This window comes from Mizuhopecten yessoensis, unplaced genomic scaffold, assembly GCF_002113885.1.
Source record: "Mizuhopecten yessoensis strain PY_sf001 unplaced genomic scaffold, ASM211388v2 scaffold2329, whole genome shotgun sequence".
In the NCBI taxonomy this organism is placed as follows: Eukaryota; Metazoa; Mollusca; class Bivalvia; order Pectinida; family Pectinidae; genus Mizuhopecten; species Mizuhopecten yessoensis.
This window is the reverse complement of record NW_018404492.1, coordinates 1,783,418-1,808,538: the sequence shown is the minus strand read 5'-3', so window position 1 is coordinate 1,808,538 and position 25,121 is coordinate 1,783,418.

The following is a 25,121-nucleotide window of genomic DNA, read 5'->3' as shown; positions in this document are numbered from 1 at the left end:
CAGCCTTGCTGACATAACTTGGTTCAACTGGATTCAAATCACTTTTTTATCTAGAGTTCCGGTTGTAAGTTTGATATAATTTGTTTATACTATTATTCTCCATAACATAAGTTTTAAGGTTCTACCCATATATACCTTTCACTTATTCATACATGCATTTTATCCCATTGTCCATTGCTCTGCTAATTTTGTACTCATGGGGCTTTTTATGTTACTTCATACAAGTGTTTATTATGATAATACCTTGAACAGGTCTGCATTTCATGTTGCAGAGGTCAAGGTCACTGTTATTATGTCAATGGAAACGCCTTGAGTAGGTTCTCAGACCAGGCTGCTTTATTTAACCCTTTCAACACTGTAGACCATAATGAACTCATCCGGATCAATGCATGGAAGAGTTTACTAAAGTTACAGAGGGGTGAAAGGGTTAAGTGATTTAGTCAAGGTCACTGCTACTATTTCTAGGAAAAACAATCATCAATCAGCAATTTTATTTCCAAGAGATATCTATAAACTTCCAAGTGTTCAACAAGAAGTTCATATAGTAGGAGTCCTGTTTCAGAGTGTTGCAGTCAAGGTCAAGGTCACTGTTCTTATCTTTAGTAAATCTTTGACAATTTGCTCTAGCAACTTTTTTTTTCCAGTAGTTATCAATGAAACTTATTGCAACTGTTTGATTATGATAGTATCCCGGGTAAGGTACAGATTGAGGGTATTGTAATCAAGGTCATGGATGCTGCTAATATTTTAGAAAAAATGTCATTTTTCTCGAAACTCAATTATCTAACAAATATCTATGGACCTCCATACACATTATATGTGTGGTAATTTTACATCAAACAGGTGAATGTGTGCAAGGGATTCAAATCATTTGCCCTGTTTTTGTAGGGTTTTACTAGAGTTCTCTCCCTTTACTATAGCTCTTATGGTTGTGATAGGGAAAGCTCACACATGTGGGGATGGGTATTGAAGATTCGGTTAAATGTGGTACTCGTTGATCCATAGGTTGAGAGGCTCATATTTCACCGAGTTTGTCTACGATAACCACCAAGTATGGCCATATTTCAAATATTAATCGTCTTTTATATTTTACTGTTTGCATTACAAGATTTATTGGCACTTTAGCCAGCCATGTGTCTGATTTAAAACTACCTTTGTAGTAAAGTCTCGAGTACTACTATACTCTGGAAAATTATTGCTGTCATATTTAACTGTAAGGCTTGGTCAGAAGTTGGTAAGTCAAAGGATGTATTGCCAATCTGTGTAGTACAGTGTCCAGTTTTAACCAGAGAGTTGTGTGATATTTTGTAAGGTTGATTACAAATGTACTAAATGAATATTTATCACTATCAAGATACTTCAGATTTATATAAAGAAGTGACCCACAAGAATATATTTGAAATTTATCTGTAAGACGGGAGATTAGATAAAGGTTTCCGAAGTTCGGAGCAATGGGTACTAGATTCAAAGCGAGTTGCAAAAGGCCGTAAGATCCAACCTTGGCCAAGAAGATAGGTCAAACCTAAACATGATTTTGAATTCTGAATATATATGGCGAAGGCAGATGATAAGTCAGGTGAAGAAAACGTGTTCATTAAAACCTATATGATCTAAAAGATTTGTAATTTCTATTATTCCTGGATCCTGATTTGTATTTGTTGAAGAGTACATTATTACACTGTGCCTATATTTCCATGTTTTAATTCTTCTAAATGACAAAGTTTATCATTAAAATTAAATTAGACTCGGGAACACTGCTTGTACTGGTTGGAGGAGAGAACAGACAGACAGACTTCAAGGCAAAAACTAAGTGTTCAAAATACAATCAGGATAAACTAAATGATTATCGGAATGAATTTTCCTGTTAGTTTTGTTTTGTTAATTCTGAGTTTGGGTGCTTTTGCACTGCCTCGTGTAACAGAAGAGTGCTTTCTTTTGTTCTACACACTGACATAGTTGGACCATGTTTATCTAACATTTTGTGCACTCCTATTTAACAACAGATTTGGTATGACATGCCAGATAGCACGTACACATACCGACTGTGCCGTCAATACTCTGTACAGTACTGAGGTGCCGTCAATACTCTATACAGTACCGAGGTGCTGTCAATACTCTGTACAGTACTGAGGTGCCGTCAATACTCTGTACAGTACTGAGGTGCTGTCAATACCCTAGGTAGTCAACATTTTTAAGTAGATTCAGATCATGAACATTATAATTGCTTTATTAGGGCCCTGCATCGAGAAGGAGTGTGCAATAGTAATCCGTACATACTGCCCATATGTAATAGGGGGGATAGGTCCGGAGACGGTGGGCACCGGTTGTCACCCTGTTGATAAATATAAATGATATGCACATTTGACAGGTGGACCTGTGTTTTTTCTTACCATGCCCAATATTTCCATCAATTAAATTTCATATTCTGCTTTAGACTGTGCCTATACAACAATGTTGATGTTGTGTTTACATAGCTGATGTCAAATGTCAAGGTCACATGTAAATGAAGGTGAGGCCTGGTGAGAGATGGCGTTGACACGGTGACAGGTATAAACATGCATGTCTGTCACTGCAGGTTTAGCTCCAACTGGTTGCATTAATCTGCAGCTAATGATAAATGGGATGGGTGATAAAGTGCACTGCTTATTGTACCTACACATGTAATGGGTTGTTGTCTCCCTTTGTCAGCGATTATGTAGGCATTGAGTGCTTTGTCTTTCATTGTTAATCATCTATTATGCATCGCTGTTAACAATTTAACATACTTTTATTTTAAGAACCACTAAATTGAAAGACTAAACTTGTCACAAATATATTGTAAGAGGTCCTGACCAAGTGTTGTTACTTTTGGTGCTGATTTAAAGATCAAAGATGGCCACCCTGGCCTCTGATTGGTGGAGAGGTTTTTAACATCTTGGTACAAGTGGCTTTACAAAAAGCGTTGTTACTTTCTGAGCTAATCTTAAAATCTCAAGATTGCCACATAGCCCGTTCGGCTGAAACATTTTTGACTTCATCTATAGAATGGGTGCAGCAATAGATTCTAAACTCAGTTCTGTCTAAGTTTCTAACGAAGTGTTCTAACTTTTTGGGCTAATCCAAGTGATGGGTCCAAGGAACTTTGCCACATCATCTGCAGATAAATCTTCAGAAAACCCTAAGCTATTAAACTTGATTTTAATTAGTGTGTACTGTTTATTGAACAATTAATGTCTTGGTTGATTCCCTGGAATTCTGTTGAATATAACAAGAGTTTAAGTTAGCTCCTTAATTGGTGATAAGTCATCATACATCCATTAGTATAATCACAAAATGTTTCTAGTCGGTGATTTCCTCAGGATGTTGTAATTATCAATTATGTCAGTCTTTTGGAGAATCTGAAGTCCCACATAGTTTTGATGATGTGACCAATATGAATTCTGTTTTCACCAAATTTCATTAAGTGCATAATCTTCGTTAGATGTGATTGTTTGATCTGGCAGATCACTTCACAAAGTATCATGTGTGAAAACAGCTATACCTAAAACTTTTAAAAAGAATAATTCGTAAAAAGTAATAAAATGAATACATGTGACCTGACTATACCAATTCAAGGACTGTTTGACTAATTTTCCTATTTACGTATTCTTAGTATATCTATGTATTTGATACAATCAGTGATGCTTCAACTTCACACCAGTGTTTGTTCTAGCAAAGGGAGATTACTCAGTGTACTTCAACATAGTGAATGATTTAGCTGTGAAAGTCCTATTTCATGTGCAGATTTTATCTTAGCTATGGTTCTGTTATAAGTACAGAATTCTCATATATCTTACGGGGATGACTTATGACCAGGGTATTTATACGTTATTTATTGTTTTTCATTGGAGGCTGAGAAAAAACTTGTGAATCGGCTAGATTCTGTCCCTTTGTTTGTCATTGTGTGCTAAATCAAATGCTTCAATAATTCACAGGAAACTGTCGAGGTAGGAACTGATAATCTTCCCGATAATCTCAAATACAACGAGCCATATGAAGAGAAAATCAAATTTTGGTGAGATATTGAAAGGCGACAAAGGAAAGGGTCAGCTGATTGCTGGACATTGACGATAAACATTTTTAATGTGAAAAGTACACTGTTTTATCACTGGGACCATCACACTATCAAAGGTGGTCAATGTCACGCTGCTTTGGTCTGGGGATCACAAGGACACAGGATGACCAGTTCACACTTCACATCAAAAGTCCATCTCAGATAAATGACCCTCATAACATTAGGTCTTATTGCATCTATTTCTGGGCGGCCATGTTTTTGACACACTTTTATCTGTCTCCTTAATCAATCATCATCATTGCTCGCTCAGCTTTGATGAGAAAAATTTCAACATGAGTTCATGTCCATAATGTGACAGAGATTGAAGAAACTGAAAGAGTGTTTATTTGTCAGAGTGTACTTTTAATTGATTATTTTTAGTAATGTCACAAAAAGTGCATGGAATTATGGACACACCATGGACGCAATGTCCTTATCTGTCAGAGGTTTACAGACAGTTCCAATGTAGGTTGTATTGTCTCGTATCAGCCATATATTATGGGAATCTTTTAGACTGATCATCCAATGACAGTTCACTCCAATAGATGTACCTGTTTGTAGGACCAGACTGTTTAAAATATCATCTTTAGCATACAACAACAAATATTTGCATAAAGTTATCTTTATTTTATGGTCAACATAATCGTTCTCCGTGCAGGAAGTGATGACTTTAACAAGGATAAAGTTTTGGCTGAAACTTTTATTTTGAATACATCAGAAAATTAATGAAGCATCATGCATATGTAAATTTATTGGAACACAACATAAGACTACAGTTAACAATTAGTTTATCTCCGTTTATATTCATTCATCAAGCATTAGCCATTCATATATACATAATTCAGTTGGCAGCAATAGTTTTTGCATCATGTATTATTATTTGTATGATTCTTAAGAAGCAATCAACATATGTTTCATATTCCACCATAATGCAAGCATAGGTTGATTAAATCTGTCACGCAATGTAAATATACAGAAATGAATTATTGTCTGACTAATGAGTCACCTTGACCTATGTATTAATCCAATATTTATATTTTATTGCTCCTTTGCACCTGCATACACTTGGAGCAGGATACGAGGTGTTGCCATATTTGTATGCGTCTGTGATGTCTTTACATGACCTGCAGACATTTAAAACAATTAGACATTCTAGAGGAACTGAATTTACATGGAAATAACTTGATGATTTACAGGATATTTCCATTGTTATAACCCCCACCTATAGTGAGGGGGATATATAGTGACGGCTTTGTCAGTGTGTCTGTCTGTCTATCTGTGCGTCTGGGAGTAAAAATAAAATGTGAACAAGATATCTTGTGATCCTTTGAACATATTTACACCATAGTATGCAAGTATCAAGTTCTGCACCTCATTAGATTTCAGTGGTCAAAGGTCAAGATCAAATATAATGTTTTAAGATTTCTGAAGTAAAAAGTGTGTCAATCTGATTAAAACCATATCTTGATCTACACTCCTTTCAGTAAACTACACTCTGACGTAGTGTAGTTAGTTGTCATATACATGCATGTCTTATAAGGCCTTTTCCCTTCGATTATTATACATACAGGCCCTACATTCCTTTTCCTTTTGTTTATTATATGCACAGGTTCAACAGGCTTTTTCCATTTGTATAGTGAATATATATAGGTCCTTTAAGCTTTTATCACTTCAAAATGTTAATGTACAGGCCTGATCAACGTTTTTTTTTTGTTTAGTATACATACAGGCCCTTCATGCCTTTTCCTTTTGATTATTATATGCACAGGCTTAACAGGCCTTTTCCATTTGTATAGTGTATATATACAGGTCCTTTAAGCTTTTATCACTTCAAAATGTTAATGTACAGGCCTGATCAACGTTTTCTTTTTGTTTAGTACACATACAGGCCCTACATGCTTTTTCCTTTCATTTCTGATACTTACAGGTGCTGTAGGCCTTTTCTATATGTATTGTTTATTTACAAGTCCTTAAGGCTTTAAGACTTCATAATGTTAAGGAAAAGGCCTACAGCCTTTTCCTTTTGTTTATTATACATACAAGTCCTACATATCTTTTGCCTTTGTGAAGTATTCCCTGTGTATATTGCCTATGACCAGCTTTGCTGTGCAGCACTATCAAATAGATGCCTGGGAATGGTTGGCACGGTGATGTAACACAGATAGCAGCCTGAATAATTCACCAGACTCTTCTTCTATCCTGGACGGGGTGCCAACTTGACCTTTGACCTTGACATTGGTGAATGAAGATTTCTGTGTCCTTGAGTCTGTTTTCAGCTAGCTTCAAAAGAATGTTGCTTTTTTCCCCAGATGTAAATGTGCGAGTTTTTCTGCAGAAGGTTCCCTCACCAAATGACCCTAAGTCAGGCTATGTGCCTTTAATCGTCAATGTAATAAACTGGTTATGTACGAACTGAATGATTTTTATTGAATTTTAAAAAGGATGTTTTAGTGTGCAGAGAAAATCGTGCTGAGCATCTTGTTTGAAGTATTTTTGTTCAAAGGACTTCATTACTGCATTATGGAGCTCAGAAATTTTAATATCCTGGCCAATGGTCATAATATAGATTTTTTAGGCATCTTTTAACTTCAAATACATTCATTAGCAAAATTACCATATTGCCAAGGATGAGTTTGTTGGAATTTAATGTACGGATGTACTGAAAAAAATAAAATAATATATCATGTAAAGTAGAAAAAATTGCATCCCAAAATAATTTCAGTTTACAGCTTAAACGATGATGTATGGTGCTTTAAGGTTTTGCTTTGCCATGAAAAAAATAATATGATTCAGTAGGATCCTGAAATGTAATTGATCAGGTGAAAATCATATTCCTTGTAAGAGTTATGTCCCTTGATTATTTGCTGATGTATACCTGTTTTAAGAACAAAAGCAAAATCAAGGTTTCCCAACTCTGAAAAGTAAATGAACGTTTTATGGGTGGCCGCAGAAATTGAGGTTATTATTTTGAAACTGTCTGAACACTGGAAGCAATTAGGTGAAGGCGTAATGTTTTGCTGGTGGTTCCTACCCCCAGGTGTGACTGCAGGGACATAAACCAGGATATAACCAGGCTACACAGACTTAATTCACTGAAAGTGGGCGACTTCGGGGAGATTGAATTATTTTGGGTTGTTTTATGAGGGAGCTGCTTAGCTGTATTGATTAAAGCCTGGTTAGATTCCTCTGTTCGAGAGTGAAGGTAATGATGGATGTTTTATCTGGTGACTAGAAAATCATTGAAACTGATTGGCTTGATGATGAGCAATTTTTTTGCCCTGTATTGGGACCAGAATCCAGCCCCTTTCTAATGGAATTTAGACAGACTTTTTACAAGTTCTTTTAAAGTTTTACAATGAAACTACAAGTTGCCAGAATCATCCCATAATCATTGCAATTAGTAAGACTTTTGTTGATGCTGTACTAAGATTGATGATAAAATGGTAAGAAGCATGCAGACTTGCCCATGTGTCTTTATTTTGGAGGAAGTCTCACAATTTTTTACCACCATTAATGACTTTTGAAATCAGTAGAATTCCAGACGTCCTGTTTTTTTGCTTAAATGAAACTGGAGTAGTTTGTTTATCATTTTGTCAAACAGTATAATCTTTTAAATTACCATTGGGATTGATACATATTTACTTGGCTGTTTCTCCCTCTTGAAAAATGTAAAAGTTTGATTGGCAAGTCTGGAAGGAAATTGATGAAAGCACTATGATATAGTGTTAATGGTAGTTTAAGTAACAGTGGTATTGTTTATAGTAGTGTCAATATAATAATGTAATTGTTTCTCTCTACATTTTTGCTCCTGTCACATTTTCTTGATAATCATAAATTGTCCTGCTTATGCAGGAAAGCTATATGTTATCAACTATTGCGTGTGCACTTTGGGAGGATAACGACAACTGTCTGATGGGAAAGAAATGAAGGGGATCCGCAGCTAAGCGTAATTGATCATGAATGATTACATCTGGAATTGGCCGCGATCGTAGTTATCCTGACTAGAATCTTACATTAATAAAACGATGCTCTGCCACTGATGTTATGTAATGGACTTTTTTTTATCTCCTTGGCTGGTCTATACATCCGACCATCCAAGCATGTTATATTGTGGTCAAAATGGCACATTCATCAACCTAGTATCTACTTGTGTAGTTTTTGCTTCTGAAGCAATGCCCATGATTATATTGACCTATTTTCTGTAATAGCGGAGAATTGATTTGAATGCGTCGTCATAAAACAACATCAGGACTTTCCCTAGCTGATGCTTGTACGATTAATCTCGAAACTGTCTTAGAAGACTTGTTTATTACACACCTTGTAAATTGATTACGATCAGAGTTTTTCAATGTTTGCCTCGTATGGAAAACATTCAGCTGAGCTCTATATCGTTAATGCTGACTTTCTTTCAGCAAACGTTGTGAATATCTCTTTGATCTGAGGCCATTTTCTTCTGTGAATTGCAATCTGAACTAGACTCAGTTTTTTTCTAACAGTAATAAATTGGTATCGGAGAATCATTTACTTGTTTAAATGATAAAGGGCACCTGCTTATGACACTGATTTGAATATTGAGCACATCATTTCTTTGGTGTCTGTGACACAGGTCTGAATATTTAACCCAGACGTAAGATTTAATGCTCAGACAGAACCACGTATAATGCCGTTTGTGAAATATTTACATAGAAAACAGTAAGTTGCACTTGCTGCACTCGCGTCTTGTGATGTGAATGCCTGATTTGACTTTAAACATTTGAGAATTCATTGAATTTGTTGTCAGTAGTAGGTGTATTTTTGAGCTTTTCCATGTAAACCTTGAACATGTATCCACGACCTGATCATATAGTCTTAATTTTCATTGTCAAGTGACGTTTATCCATTTCTTTGTAACTTCCTGCGGGATATAAAACAATATATAAGAAAAGAATGATTCTATTTTTGTTTTATTTTTTCAAATACATTGGTATGTAAATCAGAATTCTTATAGCATTGTGGCAGATTTTAATTGTACATACATAATGGAGGATTACGGTTGCCTTCCTAAAGCTTCAAGCTACAGGGAATTTCCCTTTTGCTCAGTGGTAGCTAGCCAAGGAACCAAGGGTCGCAGGTTTGATCCCTGGTGGAGCACACTATACTCTTTCCTGTTACAGAATAATATTATGATGCCTGTTTGTTTCTCCAGTGTTGGACCTCAACATTATAATGTTGTTTATAAACAAGTTCCACAGTAGCTATCAGTGTCCCAGAGGAGGTATGGATCACCCATGTGTACCATCTGATCCCTCTGATTGGTTCACTGTTTACAAACCTTTCTGTGACACTGATGTACAAGAGCTCATCAATTTTCTGTAGTTATGTCCACTTCCTCTTCACCATGTACATTATATATCGCCCATTTCATACTCGTGTACATAATATATCGCCCATTTCCTACTCGTGTACATTATATATATCGCCTATTTCCTACCCGTGTACATTATAAATATCGTCTATTTCCTACCCGTGTACATTATAAATCGCCTATTTCCTACTCGTGTACATTATATATCGCCTATTACCTACTCGTGTACATTATATATCACCTATTTCCTACCCGTGTACATTATATATCGCCATTTCCTACCCGTGTACATTATATATCGCCCATTTCCTACCCGAGTACTTTATATATCGCCCATTTCCTCCCCGTGTACATTATATATCGCCATTTCCTACCCGTTTACATTATATATCGCCCATTTCCTCCCCGTGTACATTATATATCGCCCATTGCCTACCCGTGTACTTTATATATCGCCCATTTCCTACCCGTATACATTATATATCGCCCATTTCCTAACCGTGTTCATTATATATCGCCCATTTCCTCCCCATGTACATTATATATCGCCCATTTCCTACCCGCGTACATTATATATCGCCCATTTCCTCACCGTGTACATTATATATCGCCCATTCCCTACCCGTGTACATTATATATCGCCCGTTTCCTACCCGTGTACATTATATATTGCCCATTTCCTACCCGTGTACATTACATATCGCCCATTTCCTACCCGTGTACGTTATATATCGCCTATTTCCTACTCGGGTACATTATATATCGCCCATTTCCAACCCGTGTACTTTATATATCGCCCATTTCCTCCCCGTGTACTTTATATATCGCCTATTTCCTACTCGTGTACATTATATGTCGCCCATTTCCTACCCGTGTACATCATATATCGCCCATTTCCTACCCGTGCACTTTATATATCGCCTATTTCCTACTCGGGTACATTATATATCGCCCATTTCCTCCCCGTGTACATTATATATCGCCCATTTTCTACCCGTGTACATTATATATCGCCATTTCCTACCCGTTTACATTATATATCGCCCATTTCCTCACCGTGTACATTATATATCGCCCATTTCCAACCCGTGTACTTTATATATCGCCCATTTCCTACCCGTGAACATTATATATCGCCTATTTCCTACTCGGGTACATTATATATCGCCCATTTCCTCCCCGTGTACTTTATATATCGCCTATTTCCTACTCGTGTACATTACATATCGCCCATTTCCTACCCGTGTAATTTATATATCGCACATTTCCTACCCGTGTACATTATATCTCGCCCATTTCCTACCCGTGTACATAATATATCGCCATTTCCTACCCGTGTACATTATAGATCGCCCATTTCCTACCCGTGTTCATTATATATCGCCCATTTCCTACACGTGTACATTATATATCGCCCATTTCCTTCCCGGGTACATTATATATCGCCCATTTCCTGCCCGTGTACATTATATATCGCCCATGTCCTACCCGTGTACTTTATATAGCGCCCATTTCCTACCCGTGTACTTTATATATCGCCCATTTCCTACCCGTGTACTTTATATATCGCCTATTTCCTACTCGTGTACATTATATATCGCCCATTTCCTACCCGTATTTCTCTTTGACAAACACTGCAAGTGTTGCTGGTTTGACCATAACAATAACACGGGGGTAAATATTAACTCTTTCTATTGTCAATTTAAATGCGTGTCTTGTGTTGAACCAAATCTAATAGTGCTGGCTGTATATGTTCTCTTTTCCTGTTATACTGTCCAGCTAAATCACATCCCAATAGAGGTGTATATATGCTGCAATAGCAGACATCCGAAGTCTGGACAGCAATCATCTGTTAAAGAAAATATGTTTATGCCCCCCACCCACTTACCCCCACCCCCTGTGATAGCTCCCATCCTGGTTCATTGTCATGGCTCTTGGCACTTTTAACAGATGTTATCAAACATTAAGGTCAACTATAGGAATTTTGAAACAATGACGCTGTTATTTACATGGGAGCAGGGTCAATCATGTCTCGGATATTTACTAGTTTATGAATATAGGACTTAACTTGCCAAGGGATATAGGATTGGGAAAATTGAGTAAAACCTGAGGCTTGCTGAGGGTTGAATTGCCCGAATTTGAAAATCCTGAGGGTGGGATTTCCCTACCCTATACACTCATGAAATATGAATCCTTTATTTCAGACTTTTACATTTATAATATTACAAATGTTTTTAATGCCATCACATCATTGCAGTATTAGAATTTTACCAATTACATGATGCCACATCATTGGTTGACCCATTGTGATGTCACACACATGAAATGGAGTGCAAGATAGAAATTCTTGCACTCTATCTTGCTCTGGATAGCTCATGCACTGAAATAATTTTCAAATCTCTTAAGCTGCATTCATGATCTGATCAAATTGACCTCAAATTGATTTTTGTCCAATATTTATTTACATGTTCATAAAGAAAAATGTTAAGTCTAAAAGGATTTTAATGTAAATATGATAAACACAACATTTCTGCCACACATTATTACGGAAGGGTTCGAGATAAGCTGTAATAATTTTGTATGTTATGACAGCAGGATGTGGAGGAGATAGAGGTGCTGTTTACTTTGAACAGTTGCCACGGTGATGCAGTATGGGGTTGCCTGGTGCTGGTTAAAAGCCTATTCACTTCTATTTTAACTAAATTGATTAAATTGATTGAGTAACGACACTTCATTAATAGATATTTTTTTAGTAGATTTACTGGCGTTTAGTTGCATTGTTCATTAATACAATGCGTGATGTATAATGTCGACTGTTGGTTTACTCGCCGATTTATACAATTGATACATGACAATCTCAAGTCCAGTACAAACATCACAATTGTAAAATGGTTTTACGTTTGATTTTCATGCTGTGTGTAAGTTCTTGCGGGCAGTAATGTCGGAACAGCTGGCCACAGAATGTAACACAGTACAACACAAAGACCCAGACTGTCAGGAGGGTTACAAACAGAGCTTGAGATGATTTGATTTGTACGTGACTTTTCAATAATTTATAACTGAATACAGTACCTGTTATTGAAAGGATGAGCTGTTGGGAGGAAGCAAGATATGCCTTAAAGTACTTTTAGGTCATTTGTTGTTAAGATGATAGAAAATACTGGTCTTTTAAGCTGTTAGTTTACAAATCGACCAGCAATGACCCTTCGGATCAATAGAAACGAGATATCAGTGATTTCAGCCATTTTGGCTACATATAGTTAAAATCAGCAGTACAAGCCTTTTGGGCCTTTTGCTGTCGAGAAGAACAGAAAAAATGAAATAAGATAAACAGTACAGAATATTTTGGTCATTTCTTATTGAGAAGAAGAGCAGAACAAGCCTTTTGGACCATTTAATATAAGACAAGATGCATTAATTAACGTTACATGATGTTAATTTGTTATTGTGAACTTATCACTGATACAGGCCTTTTAGGATGTATGGGCTGTAAATTCAGTGACATGAACAATTAGATACCTTAGGCCATTTATTTGTGAGAACATGAGAAATCTACAGACTGTTTTGGCAATTTGTAGACAAGAACTGAAAATTGCTGGCCTTTTAGACCATACAAACTGCAGAACTTTTTTTACCATTTCCAGAGTAGGTAAAAACATTTGGGTGATGGACAGTACATGCCCTTTCGGCCTTTTTCTTGAAGGAGTTTTTGTAAATCTTCAGATGTTTTGTCATTAATGTAAGAGACCTTCCCCTAATCCTAGGAAACAATTAAAAGATAAGATGTAAGTGGGGAGATGAAAACCAGTTTTCGACAAGAGGAAGGGCTGTCTCAATCATGACAGAGGGATAATTATAGATCAATGACAGCACCAGAGGAGGAAGCTCGACCCACTTATTAAGGGGGCTTTGGACACTAGTTTCCCCTCACCACTATATCTCCACTGTTTTATCTCGATTTATGAATGAGTACAACAGAAAAATATTAATCCTCACCACATGAGAATAATTACATATCAAGTGGTTTCCTTTGAATCAGCCGGTTGTTTGAGTTTTGAGTTTGGTTTGAGTTGGTCACCGGAACAGTTGCAATTACGACAGATAAAACAGATGAGGCCATTGTTGCTGAACTTCAAAGAACGATTGGAGGTAATTTCAGTAGATTCCCACACACAAGATCTGCATTATTAGTGGCACACAGTGCACTATATCAACTCCTATTGGGCCCTAGATTGAGTGAAGATTGCAGGTCTCTCTCTGTGGACTAATATATCACATCAACATCACTTGTATCATAGAAGTGATTGTCCTTAGAAACTGTTTGTCAGCTACATCATGTCATGTTACCGCACTGTTTATACGGTTGTGTAGGTTGTGTATCAGAGTAGACCCTGGTTGGTAAAGGAAGATCACTTTACAAGGCCCCACACCATTCTCATGCTAAATAAACGTGATTAAATGTATCAGTAAATCGTCCCGGGGTAATTAATGTCACAATGCCGATTTTAAATTGGATAAGTAGAAATTTACGAATGAAAAAGAAATTTGACCACTGGGTGGAAGCTTATCAGATTTACTCCATTTCAAATAAAATGTAACCTTTTTATAATTACAACGATAAGAATTTTTTGATGTAAGGTGGTTTTGAATTATTTTCGCGAATCATGTAACTTTTGATTCTTTGTAACTAACGCTGCGTTTAAAGCACATACAACCCTTAATCTTACAAAGCTAGCTGGACTCATGAACTATTATATCAGCAAGTGAATAGAATCAGAGGAGGTATTATCCTGCCAAGATATGAAGGTCAGATGAAATAGAACAGATATTGATGAAAAAGTCTGTAAAAAATATTGTTCCAATTGCAATGTAGGATAAAAACACAAATTTTTGCTTATTGTTAGATAGTTATATTAAGACTTGTATAAAATATTACTTTAGTTACATATTTAATCAATCAAAATCCACCTGTCAATATTGAACACAGTTTGAAGTTTTGTATTTTTGTAATAAAAATGTCATGATCTGACTTTATATATCAGACCCCACACTGGCCCTCAGCCTATGTCAGGCTATGAGGCCTGATATACATAGTACAGGTCAGTTTGGAGTCCGGCTCTGGGGCCTGATATACGTAGTACAGGTCAGTTTGGAGTCTGGCTCACAGCCTGATATACATAGTACAGGTCAGTTTGGAGTCTGGCTCACAGCCTGATATACGTAGTACAGGTCAGTTTGGAGTCCGGCTCTCAGGGCCTGATATACGTAGTACAGGTCAGTTTGGGGTCAGGCTCTGGGGCCTGATATACATAGTACAGGTCAGTTTGGGGTCAGGCTCTGGGGCCTGATATACATAGTCCAGGCCAGTTTGGAGTCTGGCTCACAGCCTGATATACATAGTACAGGTCAGTTTGGGGTCAGGCTCTGGGGCCTGATATATGTAGTACAGGTCAGTTTGGGATCAGGCTCTGGGGCCTGATATACATAGTACAGGTCAGTTTGGGGTCAGGCTCTGGGGCCTGATATATGTAGTACAGGCCAGTTTGGAGTCAGGCTCTGGGGCCTGATATACATATCCTAGGCCAGTTTGGAGTCCGGCTCTGGGGCCTGATATACGTAGTACAGGTCAGTTTGGGGTCCGGCTCTGGGGCCTGATATACATAGTCCAGGTCAGTTTGGAGTCCGGCTCTGGGGCCCGATATATGTAGTCCAGGCCAGTTTGAAGTCTGGCTCTGGGGCCTGATATACATATCCTAGGCCAGTTTGGAGTCTGATATGTAAACAGTCCTATAGTAATCTCTAAATACAGAGTTCTGTTTTATGACAAGTTTTGTAATATATCACTCAACGTTTTCATTTAGAATATAAATCTCTTCAGGGTACTTGGACTTTTAGGTTTCTATTCTACTGGCACTCTACAAGATACTTAACAGATTAGAAGTGTGTTGAGGACTGGTTTTGAGACACAGAAGTCGTCAGTTCTGGAGACCCTTATACAGCATATGTGTTCTTCGAAAATATGAATCGTCATCCATAGAAGCATAAGTTGCTAGATAAAAAGGATTAGTCACATCAGGGAATTTCCCTTACGCTATACATAACTATAATGGATGCTTAAATTTTACAGGTTAATTGTTTCAGGTTAGCTCAATGAACACTCAGAATTTATCAAACTCAAACATTACCAAAATATTTTAAGTATTATAAAGGTAAACTAAGGTTAAAAGCTTGAAACATTTATCATTGAATTTGCATATCCTTTAGTAAACTTGTCACCTCCAACAAGTCGCAATGCAGTCTGACCTGGCATTTGTAAAACAATGATGATGATCATTCAAAAATGTCATAAATTTATTGTGAAAGAAACAGGTTTCACAACTTACGACTGTAGTGGGAAATCTTCAAAGACTGTTGGCTGTTTGAAATCATGATCAAGGTTAATCAATTAGTCCATAATAAACTGACATTAACAAAGATAAATAGCAAGATTGGTAATTTCTGAAAACTTTGTCTACTTATATTAACAGATCAATACAGAAAATAGACAAATCCTGCAGTTTAAATCATAAGCAATAAAGCTATTTCTGTTTTCTTTTGAATCTCACTCTTCAAAATGACATTACTAAAAGTACAGTCTAAGAATAGATCCCAGTATAACGACACACATTTAGTGTTACATATAAATCCTTTTATTCTTTTCTTAAACCTCAATACAATATCTGTAAAAGTACAATCCGGGTGATTCGGACTGTTACAGAGGGCCAAGGACCGCTACTGTCATATCCCTCGGTTGTAGTGATATGACGGACCAGTCCGTATCATCACCAGGTCATGCATGAGGCGTAATGGAAGGTTGATGCTTCATATATGGACAGGGACAATGGAGTTCCCTCACGGCAATACCATCCGCATTGATCAAAGTGAATAGATACGTAACGTGACCCAGTTTAATGTGCAAGTATCAAAAAAGATTCATGTCCGACCAGAACAACATTTTACATGTCAATACGCGGAATGAAAGTGTATGACGGGCTCAGCGTTACTCCATTGATATTTGTCCATGGGTAGGAAGATTGATGAAAGAGATATTCCATGCATGATCTATGGGGTGTGAAACTGGGAGAAATTATCTTAACTAGCAGGGGTATACAATGTTACTTATTTATGTGTTATTTGGTTGGGAACGAGATGTGGCGGTGAGATGGGCGTCCTATTGACTTGATGTACAGACATACAAACCAAGGACAAATGATTCTTATTACAGTGTACAGTTACCACAGATAACGTAGAAATGTATTTTTTAGGCAGACACATACTGAACAAACTTAAAGAACTGAAACTATTTGGCGTGCTAAAAGCAGACTAAATATTATGGGTACAATTGCTTGGGTTTTCATTAAATCTTGATAAAAGACGCAAGATGTTTATAGATAATTACTGGTATGCACTATGCATACAAATATTGCACTGCGATTAGAATAGGAACAGATCGTCGCGTAGATCTTGCCTCTCAGACGTATCAGTTAATAGGGAACAAGTGCTGCATATAGAGCTTTTGACCCTAATACTTAGTACATTAATAATTAGGTGTACTTACACCTCTGAAAAATTACGTCCGTCACAATACATGTGGATGTTCCGAGTTCAAGTGAACGAGTTACACATTGGCTTTGTTGTGTAGGTAGCCTCTTGTTTTATTGATGCCGCAGAGGATGCTAGCTACTCCCGTGTACTCGTTGTCCCTCCCCAACGACCTTTTACATAAGGCAGCCATTTGTATTATTTCACATTTTACATCAAAGTTCAATCAAATTTTCCCAAATAACTCACAAAAAGACACGTACATGAACTTTGTGACACCCGATGTATGAGTAAACGATTATTTCAACTTCAAACAATACAGAATTAAACTCTTTTCTGACATTTAAAAGATTCGACATCAGTTTTGATTGAGACAAATAAAAAGTGATATGACTACAGTGAACGAATGATGACAATGATAAGAATGATTTAGGATAGCAGGATGGCATGAGAACTTGTCATAAAAGATCGAAGTACGTACCATCATCTCAATGATCAGTCAGAGATCTCCCGATAACCAACTACATCCCTGTCACATGGCCATCACTGATGGGAACAGTTTTTCGATCTCCAGCTGATTTTCCTAATGTTGACTCTGATAAAGACTGTGATAGGAGGACTATCAGTGGATACCGTACCTAGAAACCATGGGACATGCATATAAATGGGTAGGCCATATAAGTACAAATGTTAATTGAAAAAAGTGACAAAGTGCAAATACAAGGAGACTTGCATTATATCTGCGTATTCAGACACAGCCATTTTGAGGAGGCTACTGGTGATGCATCATGATTCAGGATTATATAGCAATTTGTTGGGAAATTCAGTCTTCTCTGTCTGCCTGGGAATATAGCAGATTTGTGCTGCCCTCTTGGTCAGATATTTAGGTCACAATTGCTGCAAACAGTTTGTTTAATAGTAAACACCTTTATAGTATTATAAATTATTTTTAAGGTAAAAATTTAGAGTGTTTGTAATAGGCCATTCAATACTATAAAGTTCCACCAAACGGCTGTCATTGATGACAGAAATATCATTTTCTATAAGGTTTATAGTAGAACATAACAAGAAATTAATGTCAATTTAGAACTTATAATTCAATAACAAAGTTAAACTTTTTTGATAACTTACTCTCATGAGAAAAAAACCTTTATTCAGAATAGAGAAGAACATGTATCGTTTTTAAATGGAGAACTCGCATGACTAAAAACCCTGATTATTTTGTATTATGTGGAATTGGGCCAGGATTGGAGGACAGACTGTCTGTTCTGAAAGATATATATCACCACTAGTTCTAAACACTAAATAAGTCCAGGACCGAAGGGTCAGCACCATAGGTCCTGTAGGCCGAAGGTCTGATGGGTTCAGTAACCTAGGTAACCTGCCAGCATGAGGTTAGTAACTGCAGCTCCCCCTCCCACAGGTGAATGTTTGTACCCCTCCACAGGTGTTTGGTGTAGAGCGCGCCAGTAGTGATATACTGGTGTGTGACCAGTCATTAAATGTCCAGAGGTGTCCTCTCCACTGTTTGTCCAGGTAACAAAGCACACCTGTTGACATACATACAGTGACCCACTCGGCACGATTCTGACTTAAGTACAGTAGAATACGACCTCTTCTGAACGCTATTTAATTTTGTGTCACAGTGGTGAATATTCTATTCGCTTTTTTCCGCTTCCAGGTAAATTCACTTCTGCATTTCCCTAATGGTACAAGCACTTGGAAAAAGTGATCTGCTGTCCGTTGCTGACGAAGCAACTCAAAAGATAATGTCATATTACAGTTGTTCCATTGATGAGGGGGCCACTCAAAAGATATGTCATATGACAGTGGTTCCATCAATAAGGGGGCCACTCAAAAGATAATGTCATATTATAGTTGTTCCATTGATGAGGGGGCCACTCAAAAGATAATGTCATTTTACAGTTGTTCCATCAATAAGGGGGCCACTCAAAAGATAATGTCATATAACAGTTGTTTTATCAATAAGGGGGCCACTCAAAAGATAATGTCATATTACAGTGATGCCATCGATGAAGGGGCCACTCAAAAGATAATGTCATATATTAGTTTTTCCATCGATGAGGGGGCCACTCAAAAGATAATGTCATATAACAGATTTTCCATTGATGAGGGGCAGCTCAAAAGATAATGTCATATTACAGTTGTTCCATCAATAAGGGGGCAACTCAAAAGATAGTGTCATGTTACAGTTGTTCCATTGATGAGGGGGTCACTCAAAAGCTAATGTCATATGAAAGTGGTTCCATTGATGAGGGGGTCACTCAAAAGATAATGTCATATGAAAGTGGTTCCATTGATGAGGGGGTCACTCAAAAGATAATTTCATATCAAGGATGTTCCATTGATGAGGGGGTCACTCAAAAGATAATGTCATATAACAGATGTTCCATTGATGAGGGGCAGCTCAAAAGATAATGTCATATAAAAGTTGTTCCATCAATAAGGGGGCCACTCAAAAGATATTGTCATATTACAGTTGTTCCATCAATAAAGGGCCACTCAAAAGATAATGTCATATTACAGTTGTGCCATCAATTAGGGGGCCACTCAAAAGATAATGTCATATTACAGTTGTTCCATCAATAAGGGGGCAACTCAAAAGATAATGTTATATTACAGTTTTTCCATCAATGAGGGGTCCACTCAAAAGATAATGTCATATTACAGTTGTTCCATCAATAAGGGGGCCACTCAATAGATAATGTCATATAACAGTAGTTCCATCATTAAGAGGGCCACTCAAAAGATAATGTCATATTAAAATGGTTCTATCGATGATAGAGCAAATCAAGGACGAATGTCATCCAAGTTTGTCCAGTGATTATGGAAACACACAGGAGATATTGAAACCTTTAAGTACAAACTTAAGCTTATATCCCATAGCTGCACCATTTATTAGTGAATATGTCAGTGATGTAGGCCTTTATCATATTTTGTAATACTTTCCGTGATATGGGTTGTTTTTCATGTGTGATATCTCCAGTTGTACGAAGTCTATATCCCTAATCGACCCTCATCTGCCCAGCAGGCCATGTGTCCAGAGTTTGATATAGTACTAAAATCATTTCAATGTGTCACATATATTCCTACCCTGTATCAAACTTCAACCGATTTTAGCCCACGGACCCAATGGACCCCTCAGACTAGTATATGGATATATCGGGTTGATATGGGGTAGAATATGGAAATGGTCATATGATAACTTGTAATTATTCCCATCCCGAGGACATTTACCGTAATAAGTCCGTGGCTACACACCTGTATCAATATGACATGGAGGGAGATTGTCGTCTCGATTGTCATTATTTCCAACTTATTAGGCCCCCTTATCACACTTGCACATTTATCATCGCTTTGCCTGATCTATGGCTATTTAAACGCTCAGAATTGAATTTTTTAAGTAGCCATGCAGAAAGTGGTTATTAGATATGTCTTGTGAGGCGTAGAGACCATTGGCATTAAGACTGGTGGGGATCAAGTGCCTTACCCCTCTGTGTGACTCGGGGGAGTGAACGGACACTCTCCTTATACTGTTTAATTGGGAAGAAATTGTCAAAAAAATGTAATTGTGGGAAAACAGGGGACTACAAGTACCCCATATATTTGTCTGCCATTCATGGGCAAAATCATTCAATGGCAGCAGAATAGACCTGGGGCAAATAGCTTTTTCTTCCTGAGAAAGGACTTTAAATTTCATAATCATGTCTTCCAGCTGACAGATCTATTTTAGGGTAATTCTTGTAGAAAATTGTTACATACACCTGTCAGACTTTAGAAATAATTTGTAGCGGAACTGGACTGGGTCGATAGCCGCAATTTTTTCTTCTCGTTACAATATGTACCTGTATCAATGGGTATCGCAAATTGACATAAAAAAATATTAAAAGTTATGTTTAACTTTCATAACATATCTTGTTTATAATTTTGCATTTAGAAAATGCTGTGTTTACAAAATTTCTTCCATGCACAGTGGCTTTTTAAATCATTACTAACCAATTTGTAATTTAGTATGACTGCAGGAAGGGATTTTCCCCTTGGCAAAAGACACTATTACGAAAGAGAAAACAAGTTGAGAAGTTTATAGTTAAAACTTTATGAAGAAAATTCATTTAAGAAAACAGCAGGTTATTGAGATTTAAAGATTTTTTTATTGGATTTTAATCAGATCCTTTGTTGGACTGAAAAGTGTATAAAACATTTGTTAAATTAAAAGGAAAATATTGTTTTCTTTCCTGTATTTGATGAATCAGTCAATAAATCAGTAATTACTTCTGCTTGAACTGTGGATTAGAAATTAGAAAAATAAACATGAATCAGACATTACGTCTAGATGGCTAACAACAATGGAAGGACTCTCTCAGTCTAAGGTGCACCGAGTACGTTTCTCAGGGGGTTGTGTTCCCCACTCTTGTCTGTCTGGGATATGTGACATATCAACCAAAGCTTTACAAGATTCATGAGAAGTTGTGACAATTAAAATAGACATTTATTTGAAATACAGCATCTCCAGTTTCAATTGACAAGATTTAAAGTTTCCGAGAAGCAAGTTTCAGTTGACAAGATTTAAGTGTTTTAAACCATTAAAATGCTACAAGTGACTGTTTTATGCAATGTCAGATGAAGTGGGCTATATCTACCGCCGGATTGTGACAATTTGATCCAACCTTCGTACTTCTTCACAGAGATCACCATGTATTACCACATTGGTTGCTACCATGGGTACCACATCCCGTATCACACTATTGGTTAGTACTGAAAGCTAGATCCAGCCCAGTGTTCTCCATTTATAAACACTGCCTGGGAATAATGGGGTTGTTGTGTGCTGTAATAATAATAGACCTTCCTCCCAAAACAAATGTGCGTAACAGGTTTGCCTGTCCAACTTGCACTTGAAATCCTGCAGTGCACTTGGTGATACAATGTTATAAATAGGTTCCGTGAACTTGACCACCAGTTGTAGGGTGTGACCATCAATAATGGGGAGGACAGCATAACTCTCAAATCACCCAATAACCTGAAGGCACACATTTTCAACAAACCTGTAATTAGTTTTGATACAGAGCAGTTTTGTTACAGGCAGTACTGCAGTGTGTCAGTGTGTACTAGCTACATGTCCAGGTGGCCAGGTGCTCTGTCAACACTACTTATAGTGGCTTAATTGTATTGAATCCAAACAAACCTTAGCCTGTGAGATGTCCCCTACTTTAGATTAGTAGACCATACTGATATCCTAATTTTAAACAAAAGCACTTCTTGATTTTTATTGGGTCAGCGACATGAACTTGCTAAAACCTAATGAAATCATACTTCATTGTATTGCAGTGTCATAACCTTTTTGAAGAATGTAACATTGTAATACATTCAAAGGTCTTAAAGAATGCATGCATTGATGCACTCCGGAATTTCTAAACAAAATCAGGCCAATTAAAATTACTTAAAGGGAGATAACTCTTTGTATGAGATGTAGGGGAGATAACTCTTGGTTTAATGTGTATGTTAGCTAATATCCTTAAGACAAAAGAAATTTAACTTGTATGATGTTGAAACATATTTTTTCATCTCGGAGATGGAGCCAAGATAAACAGTATCTCCCTTTTATCTTGTTCATATTTCATTGTACTGTTGTATAAATGATAGTAGCTCACCAAGAAACGCATCACCACTACTGGTATCAGGATAGTAGCAGTATTTTATTTCATAAATCAGGTTTGTTATAGATAATGATGTACTCTGTAAGGCTTAACATCTGTTCCATTGTTTATCCAAATCGTTTGATATGTAAACGGTACGCTGGATTGATTACAGGTGCAAGAAATAGTTGTCATAAACATGGAATCATTTAATTCTTTTTATTCTTTAATACGTTAAGATTTCATTTCCTGATCTGCTGAATAATGATGACGTTATACATTATGTACTACAGTTTAGTTTTAAAATTTTATCTGCAAAAAATATCTACTGAGCACCATAACTTAATGTGGCCCTAACCAGGTAGTGGTTGACAGTACTCGTCACCCAGGACCTAGATCAGCCCGACATCACAGGGACTTGGTAACAGAGAGCAGATAAGGACATTACATTGTGATCACAAGTATATTTAGTTTTAAAGCACACAAAAAGTGTCGCCCAGATGACTATCCTAATTAATAACATAAAATTTACGATCGTAACAGATATTGAAATCTGTCATGTAAAGATACGAGTTAGCAATGCTTGTCACAAGCGTAACAAACAGTAAATTGTTCAGATATCAGTCGGCATTGAATTCACAAATGGCGGGGTTATATAATTAGTGAACAGTGCATTGATCCGTGTCGTCGTGGTGACCACACTATCACGATGGAGGGTAGATAATAGGAGGTGTCCATGTAGATAAGCCACGACAACGGATTACCGCCGTCAGCAGACAAACAGATTAAATGGTAGAGTGCATCTTCAAAGACGAGGGCAGACACTTGTTACCAAAACACTTGTCTTACATGTTCCATGACGTGGGCTTGGCAGAAGTTTTTCTTATCATTCCAGAGTTCCAATTACAGAGCATTTTATGTGTTAAAGAAATAAGTTTGATAGCAGAAACTATTAAAATACAGCTTTAGAGTATTACAGCTTGTGGTAGCTACTCCGAAAACTGTACAGGTTTTTTAACATGAAGAAGGACAGACAGTTTGATATGCTGGCTTCAGTATTTCAATACTGATGAATATTTAGGAAAGGAGTTGTGTATATAGCAAAATGAAATTTTAAATGTTTTAATTTTATTTCATCATAATGGCAGGATATTTACGGTACCATTGACGCACACAATGCACATCAACGATGTCAATAATGTATAACATCTGCACAATCCAGTCAAAACGTGGGCAACTAGAACCTTTGTTTATGTCACAAGTGGTCGCTATGTTAAACGTTTAAACAGATCAATGCCGTTTTTTTACGACGACGGGGTGAACTAACTCACCGAGTACACGGCCACCCTGGCTAAGTGGATGCCGTGTACATGTTTTCAATATAACTCTAGTCATACACTTTTTTCATTGCCAGATGCTTCCGAAATTTTAGACATTTTATTGAAATTTCATTTGCCTGTTGCTATATAATTACAGTTATGTTGTGACAGACCTCGTCATATTTATGTGTGTGACTCCGATTTTATTACACAAATCTTGCTTTATCTAACATAGACCTCAGGGATTATGACTCGTGGAGATTGAATACACTACAGTTTATATTAAACACTGCAATCTTCATAGCAGGAAATTGATACTGCAACTATACTGGCATTTCAGAGAAACAGGTTGAGAAAGAACAGGAACAGTAACTAGGAAATTGTTGTGTAAACGATTGGAACAATTCCTGTACGAAAAGATGTAGTGTAGACTTGTTTTGATATCTGAAATTGGATTTTTTTTAATGATTTTTTTTTGTTTTTAGCTAACCTGCCAAAGGCAAATGAACTTATGCCATGGTGCTGCGTCCGTCGTCAACTTTTTACTTGAAACAACTTCTCAGTAACCAAAAGGCCTAGGGTGATAATATTTGGCCAGTAGAATGCTGGGATGAAGAGTAACCTAGTCTGTTCAAATGAATGACCTTCATCTATTTTCAAGGTCACAGGGATCAAATATGTTAAAATCTTTCAACGACTTCTTCTGAATAACCAAGAGGCCTAGCTGGGCTGAAGGGCTACCAAGCTTGTTCAAATGAATGACCTTGACTTATATTCAAGGTCACATGGGTCAAATATGTTTAAAACCTTTAAACAACTTCTCCTGAATAACCAAGAGGCTTAGGGTGATGATATTTGGCCAGTAACATGCTGGGATGAAGAGCTACCAAGTTTGTTCAAATGAATGGCCTTAAATTCTATTCAAGGTCACAGGGATGAAATACGTTTAAAACCTTTCAACAGCTTCTTCTGAATAACCAAGAGGACTAGGGTGATTATATTTAGCCAATAGCATGTTCGGATGAAGTGCTACACAGTTTGTTCAAATGAAAGACCTTCCTCCATTTTCAAGGTCACGGGGGTCAAATATGTTAAAATATGTTAAGGACTTCTTCTGAATAACCAAGAGGCCTAGGGTGATGATGTTTGTC